The sequence below is a fragment of the Ranitomeya imitator genome, chromosome 5, assembly GCF_032444005.1.
Source record: "Ranitomeya imitator isolate aRanImi1 chromosome 5, aRanImi1.pri, whole genome shotgun sequence".
Lineage (NCBI taxonomy): Eukaryota > Metazoa > Chordata > Amphibia > Anura > Dendrobatidae > Ranitomeya > Ranitomeya imitator.
Genome location: NC_091286.1, coordinates 702,060,771 through 702,074,947, shown reverse-complemented (window position 1 = coordinate 702,074,947; position 14,177 = coordinate 702,060,771). Strand labels below are relative to the sequence as shown.

General features: G+C 53.6%; 1 protein-coding gene across 3 annotated transcripts in view; it reads right to left on the bottom strand.

The window, feature by feature from the left end:
* LOC138638852 (DNA (cytosine-5)-methyltransferase 3A) overlaps window positions 1-14,177 on the bottom strand; it is a 254,664-nt gene that overhangs the window by 103,168 nt on the left and 137,319 nt on the right. Inside the window, exon 1 of one of the 3 annotated variants that reach the window (XM_069728521.1) lies at window positions 7,503-7,561. The exons of the other annotated variants lie outside the window; for them this stretch is intronic. The gene's annotated coding sequence lies outside the window, so the exon portion shown is untranslated. Of the gene's footprint in view, window positions 1-7,502; window positions 7,562-14,177 lie in introns of those variants that run through there. 3 annotated transcript variants of the gene reach the window in all.

Below are 14,177 nucleotides of genomic sequence, written 5' to 3'. Positions count from 1 at the left end.
TACACACAGTCCTGTGCTGTAACACACTCACATCTGGACTATTAGTCACATTCACACCTGTAGCTCTTACACACAGTCCTGTACTGTAACACACTCACATCTGGACTATTAGTCATTCACACCTGTAGCTCTTACACACAGTCCTGTACTGTAACACACTCATATCTGGACTAATAGTCACATTCACACCTGTAGCTCTTACACACAGTCCTGTGCTGTATCACACTCACATCTGGACTATTAGTCACATTCACACCTGTAGATCTTACACACTGTCCTGTGCTGTAACACACTCACATCTGGACTATTAGTCACATTCACACCTGTAGCTCTTACTCACAGTCCTGTGCTGTAACACACTCACATCTGGACTATTAGTCATTCACACCTGTAGATCTTACACACTGTCCTGTACTGTAACACACTCACATCTGGACTATTAGTCACATTCACACCTGTAGATCTTACACACTGTCCTGTACTGTAACACACTCACATCTGGACTATTAGTCACATTCACACCTGTAGATCTTACACACTGTCCTGTACTGTAACACACTCACATCTGGACTATTAGTCACATTCACACCTGTAGCTCTTACACACAGTCCTGTACTGTAACACACTCACATCTGGACTATTAGTCACATTCACACCTGTAGCTCTTACTCACAGTCCTGTACTGTAACACACTCACATCTGGACTATTAGTCACATTCACACCTGTAGCTCTTACACACAGTCCTGTACTGTAACACACTCACATCTGGACTATTAGTCACATTCACACCTGTAGATCTTACACACAGTCCTGTACTGTAACACACTCACATCTGGACTATTAGTCACATTCACACCTGTAGCTCTTACACACAGTCCTGTACTGTAACACATTCACATCTGGACTATTAGTCACATTCACACCTGTAGCTCTTACTCACAGTCCTGTACTGTAACACACTCACATCTGGACTATTAGTCACATTCACACCTGTAGCTCTTACACACAGTCCTGTACTGTATCACACTCACATCTGGACTATTAGTCACATTCACACCTGTAGCTCTTACACACAGTCCTGTACTGTAACACACTCACATCTGGACTATTAGTCACATTCACACCTGTAGCTCTTACTCACAGTCCTGTACTGTAACACACTCACATCTGGACTATTAGTCATTCACACCTGTAGCTCTTACACACAGTCCTGTAGTGTAACACACTCACATCTGGACTATTAGTCACATTCACACCTGTAGATCTTACACACTGTCCTGTACTGTAACACACTCACATCTGGACTATTAGTCACATTCACACCTGTAGCTCTTACACACAGTCCTGTACTGTAACACACTCACATCTGGACTATTAGTCACATTCACACCTGTAGCTCTTACTCACAGTCCTGTACTGTAACACACTCACATCTGGACTATTAGTCACATTCACACCTGTAGCTCTTACACACAGTCCTGTACTGTAACACACTCACATCTGGACTATTAGTCACATTCACACCTGTAGATCTTACACACAGTCCTGTACTGTAACACACTCACATCTGGACTATTAGTCACATTCACACCTGTAGATCTTACACACAGTCCTGTACTGTAACACACTCACATCTGGACTATTAGTCACATTCACACCTGTAGCTCTTACACACAGTCCTGTACTGTAACACACTCACATCTGGACTATTAGTCACATTCACACCTGTAGCTCTTACTCACAGTCCTGTACTGTAACACACTCACATCTGGACTATTAGTCACATTCACACCTGTAGCTCTTACACACAGTCCTGTACTGTAACACACTCAAATCTGGACTATTAGTCATTCACATCTGTAGCTCTTACACACAGTCCTGTACTGTAACACACTCACATCTGGACTATTAGTCACATTCACACCTGTAGATCTTACACACAGTCACGTACTGTAACACACTCACATCTGGACTATTAGTCACATTCACACCTGTAGATCTTACACACAGTCCTGTACTGTAACACACTCACATCTGGACTATTAGTCATTCACACCTGTAGCTCTTACACACAGTCCTGTACTGTAACACACTCACATCTGGACTATTAGTCACATTCACACCTGTAGATCTTACACACTGTCCTGTACTGTAACACACTCACATCTGGACTATTAGTCACATTCACACCTGTAGATCTTACACACTGTCCTGTACTGTAACACACTCCATCTGGACTATTAGTCACATTCACACCTGTAGCTCTTACACACTGTCCTGTACTGTAACACACTCACATCTGGACTATTAGTCACATTCACACCTGTAGATCTTACACCCAGTCCTGTACTGTAACACACTCACATCTGGACTATTAGTCACATTCACACCTGTAGCTCTTACACACAGTCCTGTACTGTAATACACTCACATCTGGACTATTAGTCACATTCACACCTGTAGCTCTTACACACAGTCCTGTACTGTAACACACTCACATCTGGACTATTAGTCACATTCACACCTGTAGCTCTTACTCACAGTCCTGTACTGTAACACACTCACATCTGGACTATTAGTCACATTCACACCTGTAGATCTTACACACAGTCCTGTACTGTAACACACTCACATCTGGACTATTAGTCACATTCACACCTGTAGATCTTACACACAGTCCTGTACTGTAACACACTCACATCTGGACTATTAGTCACATTCACACCTGTAGCTCTTACACACAGTCCTGTACTGTAACACACTCACATCTGGACTATTAGTCACATTCACACCTGTAGCTCTTACACACAGTCCTGTACTGTAACACACTCACATCTGGACTATTAGTCACATTCACACCTGTAGCTCTTACACACAGTCCTGTACTGTAACACACTCACATCTGGACTATTAGTCATTCACACCTGTAGCTCTTACACACAGTCCTGTACTGTAACACACTCACATCTGCACTATTAGTCACATTGACACCTGTAGCTCTTACACACAGTCCTGTACTGTAACACGCTCACATCTGGAGTATTAGTCACATTCACACCTGTAGCTCTTACACACAGTCCTGTACTGTAACACACTCACATCTGGACTATTAGTCACATTCACACCTGTAGCTCTTACAGTCCTGTACTGTAACACACTCACATCTGGACTATTAGTCATTCACACCTGTAGCTCTTACACACAGTCCTGTACTGTAACACACTCACATCTGGACTATTAGTCACATTCACACCTGTAGATCTTACACAGTCCTGTACTGTAACACACTCACATCTGGACTATTAGTCACATTGACACCTGTAGCTCTTACACAGTCCTGTACTGTAACACACTCACATCTGGACTATTAGTCACATTCACACCTGTAGCTCTTACACACAGTCCTGTACTGTAACACGCTCACATCTGGACTATTAGTCACATTCACACCTGTAGCTCTTACACACAGTCCTGTACTGTAACACGCTCACATCTGGACTATTAGTCACATTCACACCTGTAGCTCTTACACACAGTCCTGTACTGTAACACACTCACATCTGGACTATTAGTCACATTCACACCTGTAGCTCTTACTCACAGTCCTGTACTGTAACACACTCACATCTGGACAGTTAGTCACATTCACACCTGTAGCTCTTACACACAGTCCTGTACTGTAACACACTCACATCTGGACTATTAGTCACATTCACACCTGTAGCTCTTACTCACAGTCCTGTACTGTAACACACTCACATCTGGACTATTAGTCACATTCACACCTGTAGATCTTACACACAGTCCTGTACTGTATCACACTCACATCTGGACTATTAGTCACATTCACACCTGTAGCTCTTACACACAGTCCTGTACTGTAACACACTCACATCTGGACTATTAGTCATTCACACCTGTAGCTCTTACACACAGTCCTGTACTGTAACACACTCACATCTGGACTATTAGTCACATTCACACCTGTAGCTCTTACACACAGTCCTGTACTGTAACACACTCACATCTGGACTATTAGTCACATTCACACCTGTAGCTCTTACACACAGTCCTGTACTGTAACACACTCACATCTGGACAGTTAGTCACATTCACACCTGTAGCTCTTACACACAGTCCTGTACTGTAACACACTCACATCTGGACTATTAGTCACATTCACACCTGTAGCTCTTACACACAGTCCTGTACTGTAACACACTCACATCTGGACTATTAGTCATTCACACCTGCAGATCTTACACAGTCACGCACTGTAACACACTCACATCTTGACTTTTGGTCACATTCACACCTGTAGATCTTACATACAGTCCTGTACTGTAACACACTCACATCTGGACTATTAGTCACATTCACACCTGTAGCTCTTACACACAGTCCTGTACTGTAACACACTCACATCTGGACTATTAGTCACATTCACACCTGTAGATCTTACACACAGTCCTGTACTGTAACACACTCACATCTGGACTATTAGTCACATTCACACCTGCAGATCTTACACAGTCACGCACTGTAACACACTCACATCTTGACTTTTGGTCACATTCACACCTGTAGATCTTACATACAGTGCCAGACTGTAACACACTCACATCTGCCTGTTCCAGGCCCATCAATATGTAGTTCTTACATACAGACCCAGACTGAAACTCACCTCTGGACTGTTAGTCACACCTATAGCTCTTACATACAGTCACAAACTGTAACTTGCATTTGGACTGTTAGTCATACAACTTGAAGGTTAGTCATAATCTGGCCAATATAGCCTTACATACTGTCCTAGACTATATCCCACATCTGCAGCTGTTATATACTGTCCTAGATATTAAAACATTCACATCTGGATCATCACACCTCTAGATCCTATATACAGTTCCATTTTGGTGTCCATTTTTGTGGAGTCGGAATAAAATGGACCGACTGACTCCTATCATATATAATATATTGGGTACAGTAGTACAATGCTGGATGTGATGTAAATCTTTTCAGAAGAATTTGGGAAAATTATGAAATGTCCTACAAATGTCTGTTCTGTTCATCTAAGGATTGTTGCTTTTAGTGGAGATTAATCTGTGGTGCACTTTATTTCCATGTTACGTAGTGGCCAGTGCTGTGGAGTCGGGAGTCGGGGATTCAGGGAAATTGAGGAGTGGGAGTCGGAGGTTTGGCTTACCGACTCCACAGCCCTGTGAAACACATTCACGTCTGGACTGTTACAGGCACAATCACACCTTTATCTCCTACATACAGTCCCAGACTGTAACACAACGGGATTGTTACAGTCATACAACGTGATGGTCATAGTCATTATTTTGCTGATATATCCTTACATATTGTGCTAGACTGTAACACACCTGTAGCTGTTATATATTGTTCTAGATACTAAAACACTCACATGTGGACTGTTACAGTCACATTCACACCTGTAGCTCTTACATACAGTCCTAGACTGTAACACACATCTGAATTGTTACAGTCACATTCACACCTGTAGCTTACATACAGTCCTAGACTGTAACACACATCTGGATTGTTACAGTCACATTCACACCTGTAGCTTACATACAGTCCTAGACTGTAACACACATCTGAATTGTTACAGTCATATTCACACCTGCAGCTCTTACATACAGTCTCAGAATGTAACACACACACATCTGGATTGTTACAATCACATTCACACCTGTAACTCTTACATACAGTCCTAGACTGTAACACACACACATCTGGATTGTTACAATCACATTCACACCTGTAACTCTTACATACAGTCCTAGACTGTAACACACATCTGGTTTGTTACAGTCATATTCACACCTGCAGCTCTTACATACAGTCCTGTACTGTAACAATCCAAATGTGTGTGCTATAGTCACATTCACACCTGCAGCTCTTACATACAGTCCTGTACTGTAACAATCCAAATGTGTGTGCTATAGTCACATTCACACCTGTAGCTCTTACATACAGTCCTAGACTGTAACACACTCACATCTGGACTATCAGTCATACTCACTCACACCTGTAGCTCTTACACATAGTCCTGTACTGTAACACACATCTGGAGTATTAGTCACATTCACACCTACAGCTCTTACATACAGTCTCAGAGTGTATAACACAAAAATGTGACTGTTACAGTCACATTCACATGTGTAGCCCTAACATACAGTCCTAGACAGTAACACACTCACATCTGGATTGTTACAGTCACTTACACACCTGTAGCTCTTACATACAGTCCTAGACTGTAACACACATCTGGATTGTTACAGTCATATTCACACCTACAGCTCTTACACACAGTCCTAGACTGTAACACACTCACATCTGGATTATTTTAGTCACATTCACACCTATAGCTCTTACTCACAGTCCTGTACTGTAACAATCCAAATGTGTGTGCTATAGTCACATTCACACCTACAGCTCTTACATACAGTCCTAGACTGTAACATACTCACATCTGGACTATTAGTCACACACACACCTGTAGCTCTTACATGCAGTCCTAGACTGTAACACACATCTGGATTGTTACAGTCACATTCACACCTACAGCTCTTACATACAGTCTCAGAATGTATAACACAAAAATGTGACTGTTACAGTCACATTCACACGTGTAGCCCTAACATACAGTCCTAGACAGTAACACACTCACATCTGGATTGTTACAGTCACTTACACACCTGTAGCTCTTACAAACAGTCACAGAATAACACACATCTAGACTGTTACAGTCACATTCACACCCGTAGCTCTTTTATATACGGTCACTGAGTTACCAGTCACAGCCACAACTTGATGGTCGCAGCCATATTGCAGCTGGTATGGTCTTAGTTATGGGGGTTATATGAGGAGCCACATCTGGACTGCTACAGTAACATCCACACGTGAGTTCATCCGGCTGAATTTTGGAGAAATTTTCCCTACCACAGCTAGAGTCAGTGTTATGGTGTAGATATAAGTACAGTCCGTCGTCTCCCCTTCCACATGAAGCCCACAAGTCGGCTCCAACAAACCAGAAGAACAACACCCGGCAACTCCTGGATTCCGGCCCAATATTTGCTGCTGTTTACAAACAGACCACAATCGTAAAATGTGACGCCTCGGAGGGGTATCCCTGCGGCGTATATATATATATATGCAGCTATATACAGCGGGATCCCGACACCCTGCTGACAACACAGGGGCCCCATCCACAACACACTGCCATACATAAACAAGAGAAGCCGGTAGAACGCCTGCCAGCGCCGCGGGGCCGGTGCAGCACCACCGTCACACGGAATCCCCTTTCCTGGCACAGACCCGAGAGACGGCGCTCATCCTGGAGGAGGATACAAGCTCCATCCTTCTGCCTCAATCCCAGAACTCGGAATGTGTGTCCTCATTCACTCCAGTCTCCCTGTCTCCTCACTTCCCCTATACATCCCAGCCAGAACCTCAGGAAAAAGGTTAAGGGACATACCCATGAGCCCCGCTGCTGCACGGCAATGGATGCAGTCAGGTGTTCTGTCCTCACGCCCCCCCAGCGGACCCCACTCCACCCCCACCCTCTTCCTGATATTGCAGTTTGAGTGGAGGGAGGGGGCTGGATGGTTGGGGGCCAAAGGGGGAAAGAACGGAGAATTCTCTTTGTCTAAAACAGAACCTCACGTGTTCACGGCGGCGTTTTGTGGTTGGCTGAGGAGGAGGGGGGAGCAGGGGAGAGCGAGCGAGGGAGAGGGGGGAGCAGAGGAGAGCGAGGGAGGAGGGGGGAGCAGAGGAGAGCGAGCAAGGGAGGAGGGGGGAGCAGAGGAGAGCGAGGGAGGAGGGGGGAGCAGGGGAGAGCGAGCAAGGGAGGAGGGGGGAGCAGAGGAGAGCGAGCGAGGGAGGAGGGGGGAGCAGAGGAGAGCGAGGGAGGAGGGGGGAGCAGGGGAGAGCGAGGGAGGAGGGGGGAGCAGGGGAGAGCGAGCAAGGGAGGAGGGGGGAGCAGAGGAGAGCGAGGGAGGAGGGGGGAGCAGAGGAGAGCGAGGGAGGAGGGGGGAGCAGAGGAGAGCGAGCGAGGGAGGAGGGGGGAGCAGAGGAGAGCGAGGGAGGAGGGGGGAGCAGGGGAGAGCGAGGGAGGAGGGGGGAGCAGAGGAGAGCGAGGGAGGGGGGGGAGCAGAGGAGAGCGAGGGAGGAGGGGGGAGCAGAGGAGAGCGAGCAAGGGAGGAGGGGGGAGCAGAGGAGAGCGAGGGAGGAGGGGGGAGCAGAGGAGAGCGAGGGAGGAGGGGGGAGCAGAGGAGAGCGAGGGAGGAGGGGGGAGCAGAGGAGAGCGAGCAAGGGAGGAGGGGGGAGCAGAGGAGAGCGAGGGAGGAGGGGGGAGCAGAGGAGAGCGAGCAAGGGAGGAGGGGGGAGCAGAGGAGAGCGAGGGAGGAGGGGGGAGCAGAGGAGAGCGAGGGAGGAGGGGGGAGCAGAGGAGAGCGAGGGAGGAGGGGGGAGCAGAGGAGAGCGAGCAAGGGAGGAGGGGGGAGCAGAGGAGAGCGAGGGAGGAGGGGGGAGCAGAGGAGAGCGAGGGAGGAGGGGGGAGCAGAGGAGAGCGAGGGAGGAGGGGGGAGCAGGGGAGAGCGAGCGAGGGAGGAGGGGGGAGCAGAGGAGAGCGAGCGAGGGAGAGGGGGGAGCAGAGGAGAGCGAGGGAGGAGGGGGGAGCAGAGGAGAGCGAGCAAGGGAGGAGGGGGGAGCAGAGGAGAGCGAGGGAGAGGGGGGAGCAGAGGAGAGCGAGGGAGGAGGGGGGAGCAGAGGAGAGCGAGCAAGGGAGGAGGGGGGAGCAGAGGAGAGCGAGGGAGGAGGGGGGAGCAGAGGAGAGCGAGGGAGGAGGGGGGAGCAGAGGAGAGCGAGGGAGGAGGGGGGAGCAGGGGAGAGCGAGCGAGGGAGGAGGGGGGAGCAGAGGAGAGCGAGCGAGGGAGAGGGGGGAGCAGAGGAGAGCGAGGGAGGAGGGGGGAGCAGAGGAGAGCGAGCAAGGGAGGAGGGGGGAGCAGAGGAGAGCGAGGGAGAGGGGGGAGCAGAGGAGAGCGAGGGAGGAGGGGGGAGCAGAGGAGAGCGAGCAAGGGAGGAGGGGGGAGCAGAGGAGAGCGAGGGAGAGGGGGGAGCAGAGGAGAGCGAGGGAGGAGGGGGGAGCAGAGGAGAGCGAGGGAGGAGGGGGGAGCAGAGGAGAGCGAGCGAGGGAGAGGGGGGAGCAGAGGAGAGCGAGGGAGGAGGGGGGAGCAGAGGAGAGCGAGGGAGGAGGGGGGAGCAGAGGAGAGCGAGCGAGGGAGAGGGGGGAGCAGAGGAGAGCGAGGGAGGAGGGGGGAGCAGAGGAGAGCGAGCAAGGGAGGAGGGGGGAGCAGAGGAGAGCGAGGGAGAGGGGGGAGCAGAGGAGAGCGAGGGAGGAGGGGGGAGCAGAGGAGAGCGAGGGAGGAGGGGGGAGCAGAGGAGAGCGAGCGAGGGAGAGGGGGGAGCAGAGGAGAGCGAGGGAGAGGGGGGAGCAGAGGAGAGCGAGGGAGGAGGGGGGAGCAGAGGAGAGCGAGCGAGGGAGAGGGGGGAGCAGAGGAGAGCGAGGGAGGAGGGGGGAGCAGAGCAGAGCGAGGGAGAGGGGGGAGCAGAGGAGAGCGAGGGAGAGGGGGGAGCAGAGGAGAGCGAGGGAGGAGGGGGGAGCAGAGGAGAGCGAGGGAGGAGGGGGGAGCAGAGGAGAGCGAGCAAGGGAGGAGGGGGGAGCAGAGGAGAGCGAGGGAGAGGGGGGAGCAGAGGAGAGCGAGAGAGAGGGGGGAGCAGAGGAGAGCGAGGGAGAGGGGGGAGCAGAGGAGAGCGAGGGAGGAGGGGGGAGCAGAGGAGAGCGAGCAAGGGAGGAGGGGGGAGCAGAGGAGAGCGAGGGAGGAGGGGGGAGCAGAGGAGAGCGAGGGAGGAGGGGGGAGCAGGGGAGAGCGAGCGAGGGAGGAGGGGGGAGCAGAGGAGAGCGAGCGAGGGAGAGGGGGGAGCAGAGGAGAGCGAGGGAGGAGGGGGGAGCAGAGGAGAGCGAGCAAGGGAGGAGGGGGGAGCAGAGGAGAGCGAGGGAGAGGGGGGAGCAGAGGAGAGCGAGGGAGGAGGGGGGAGCAGAGGAGAGCGAGCAAGGGAGGAGGGGGGAGCAGAGGAGAGCGAGGGAGAGGGGGGAGCAGAGGAGAGCGAGGGAGGAGGGGGGAGCAGAGGAGAGCGAGGGAGGAGGGGGGAGCAGAGGAGAGCGAGCGAGGGAGAGGGGGGAGCAGAGGAGAGCGAGGGAGGAGGGGGGAGCAGAGGAGAGCGAGGGAGAGGGGGGAGCAGAGGAGAGCGAGGGAGAGGGGGGAGCAGAGGAGAGCGAGGGAGGAGGGGGGAGCAGAGGAGAGCGAGGGAGGAGGGGGGAGCAGAGGAGAGCGAGCAAGGGAGGAGGGGGGAGCAGAGGAGAGCGAGGGAGAGGGGGGAGCAGAGGAGAGCGAGAGAGGGGGGAGCAGAGGAGAGCGAGGGAGAGGGGGGAGCAGAGGAGAGCGAGGGAGGAGGGGGGAGCAGAGGAGAGCGAGCAAGGGAGGAGGGGGGAGCAGAGGAGAGCGAGGGAGAGGGGGGAGCAGAGGAGAGCGAGGGAGGAGGGGGGAGCAGAGGAGAGCGAGGGAGGAGGGGGGAGCAGAGGAGAGCGAGCGAGGGAGAGGGGGGAGCAGAGGAGAGCGAGGGAGGAGGGGGGAGCAGAGGAGAGCGAGGGAGAGGGGGGAGCAGAGGAGAGCGAGGGAGAGGGGGGAGCAGAGGAGAGCGAGGGAGGGGGGGGAGCAGAGGAGAGCGAGGGAGGGGGGGGAGCAGAGGAGAGCGAGGGAGGAGGGGGGAGCAGAGGAGAGCGAGCAAGGGAGGAGGGGGGAGCAGAGGAGAGCGAGCGAGGGAGAGGGGGGAGCAGAGGAGAGCGAGCGAGGGAGAGGGGGGAGCAGAGGAGAGCGAGCGAGGGAGAGGGGGGAGCAGAGGAGAGCGAGGGAGGAGGGGGGAGCAGAGGAGAGCGAGCAAGGGAGGAGGGGGGAGCAGAGGAGAGCGAGGGAGAGGGGGGAGCAGAGGAGAGCGAGGGAGGAGGGGGGAGCAGAGGAGAGCGAGGGAGGAGGGGGGAGCAGAGGAGAGCGAGCGAGGGAGAGGGGGGAGCAGAGGAGAGCGAGCAAGGGAGGACGGGGGAGCAGAGGAGAGCGAGCAAGGGAGGAGGGGGGAGCAGAGGAGAGCGAGGGAGAGGGGGGAGCAGAGGAGAGCGAGGGAGGAGGGGGGAGCAGAGGAGAGCGAGCAAGGGAGGAGGGGGGAGCAGAGGAGAGCGAGGGAGGAGGGGGGAGCAGAGGAGAGCGAGGGAGGAGGGGGGAGCAGAGGAGAGCGAGGGAGGAGGGGGGAGCAGAGGAGAGCGAGGGAGGAGGGGGGAGCAGAGGAGAGCGAGGGAGGAGGGGGGAGCAGAGGAGAGCGAGGGAGGAGGGGGAGCAGAGGAGAGCGAGGGAGAGGGGGGAGCAGAGGAGAGCGAGCAAGGGAGGAGGGGGGAGCAGAGGAGAGCGAGGGAGAGGGGGGAGCAGAGGAGAGCGAGGGAGGAGGGGGGAGCAGGGGAGAGCGAGGGAGGAGGGGGGAGCAGAGGAGAGCGAGGGAGGGGGGGGAGCAGAGGAGAGCGAGGGAGAGGGGGGAGCAGAGGAGAGCGAGCAAGGGAGGAGGGGGGAGCAGAGGAGAGCGAGGGAGGAGGGGGGAGCAGAGGAGAGCGAGGGAGGAGGGGGGAGCAGAGGAGAGCGAGGGAGAGGGGGGAGCAGAGGAGAGCGAGGGAGGAGGGGGGAGCAGAGGAGAGCGAGGGAGGAGGGGGGAGCAGAGGAGAGCGAGGGAGGAGGGGGGAGCAGGGGAGAGCGAGGGAGGAGGGGGGAGCAGAGGAGAGCGAGGGAGGAGGGGGGAGCAGAGGAGAGCGAGGGAGGAGGGGGAGCAGAGGAGAGCGAGCAAGGGAGGAGGGGGGAGCAGAGGAGAGCGAGGGAGGAGGGGGGAGCAGAGGAGAGCGAGGGAGAGGGGGGAGCAGAGGAGAGCGAGGGAGAGGGGGGAGCAGAGGAGAGCGAGGGAGGAGGGGGGAGCAGAGGAGAGCGAGCAAGGGAGGAGGGGGGAGCAGAGGAGAGCGAGCAAGGGAGGAGGGGGGAGCAGAGGAGAGCGAGGGAGGAGGGGGGAGCAGAGGAGAGCGAGGGAGGAGGGGGGAGCAGAGGAGAGCGAGCAAGGGAGGAGGGGGGAGCAGGCTGGAAGCTGCACCGTCTGCAGAGCTAATGTGCCGGGGACACACAGAAGAGCCACCCCCTGACCTATACAGAGGCCCCCAACTTTACAGAGGACAAGGGGCCCCTCACCTATACAGGAGCCACCAACTGTACAGAGGCTCCCCTCACCTATACAGGGGCCACCAACTGTACAGAGGCTCCCCTCACCTATACAGGGGCCACCAACTGTACAGGGGCTCCCCTCACCTATACAGGGGCCACCAACTGTACAGAGGCTCCCCTCACCTATACAGGGGCCACCAACTGTACAGAGGCTCCCCTCACCTATACAGGGGCCACCAACTGTACAGAGGCTCCCCTCACCTATACAGGGGCCACCAACTGTACAGAGGCTCCCCTCACCTATACAGGGGCCACCAACTGTACAGGGGCTCCCCTCACCTATACAGGGGCCACCAACTGTACAGAGGCTCCCCTCACCTATACAGGGGCCACCAACTGTACAGAGGCTCCCCTCACCTATACAGGAGCCACCAACTGTACAGGGGCTCCCCTCACCTATACAGGGGCCACCAACTGTACAGAGGCTCCCCTCACCTATACAGGAGCCACCAACTGTACAGAGGCTCCCCTCACCTATACAGGGGCCACCAACTGTACAGAGGCTCCCCTCACCTATACAGGGGCCACCAACTGTACAGAGGCTCCCCTCACCTATACAGGAGCCACCAACTGTACAGGGGCTCCCCTCACCTATACAGGGGCCACCAACTGTACAGAGGCTCCCCTCACCTATACAGGGGCCACCAACTGTACAGAGGCTCCCCTCACCTATACAGGAGCCACCAACTGTACAGAGGCTCCCCTCACCTATACAGGGGCCACCAACTGTACAGAGGCTCCCCTCACCTATACAGGAGCCACCAACTGTACAGGGGCTCCCCTCACCTATACAGGGGCCACCAACTGTACAGAGGCTCCCCTCACCTATACAGGGGCCACCAACTGTACAGGGGCTCCCCTCACCTATACAGGGGCCACCAACTGTACAGAGGCTCCCCTCACCTATACAGGGGCCACCAACTGTACAGGGGCTCCCCTCACCTATACAGGGGCCACCAACTGTACAGAGGCTCCCCTCACCTATACAGGGGCCACCAACTGTACAGGGGCTCCCCTCATCTATATGGACCCCCCAAATTATACAGACACTTCACCTACACATGGGACCCCCCATTATACAGAGGCACTCCTCACCTACATATGGGCCACCCCACTATTCAGAGGCATTCCTCACCTACATATGGGACCCCCCATCATACAGAGACACGCCTCACCTACATATGGAATCCCCCATTATTCAGAGGCACTCCTCACCTACATATGGAATCCCCCATTATACAGAGGCACTCCTCGCCTACATATGGGAACCCCTGTGCAGAAACCAGATTATATCTTAATTACCCAGACAACTATGTTTTGCAAACCAAGAAGAATTAACTTTTTATCTGTATATTGGCTTGTGGATTTAAGTGTTTATGTCTGGTGGGTCAAGAAGACAGACTTGCAAACTGTTATACTATTTAACATACTGTGTAAGTTTGTAATAGCGACTTGTACATAGTGTGTGGTTATCTTTGCTTATTGATGTGTGCTGATAGGCTAATTGTGCATTGTATTTTGAAACCAGCTTGTTGACTTCCAAAGCAGATAGGGAAAGGCTGTGAGGGTGGACTGAAGGACACTGGGTAATTCTAAAAAGAGCTTACATTCCTCGGGTATAAGAAGACTCATCACTAGAACTGAAGCAACATAGAGCTACCAGCCGGACATTCTGCAACCCACCCAACAGACGAGAGACAGGACTGCAGCCAATTCATCATCACGAGGGACACGGATCTATGATTCTATAGGAAATAACCTAGAGGTTTTTGGCTTCGGTTGGAAGG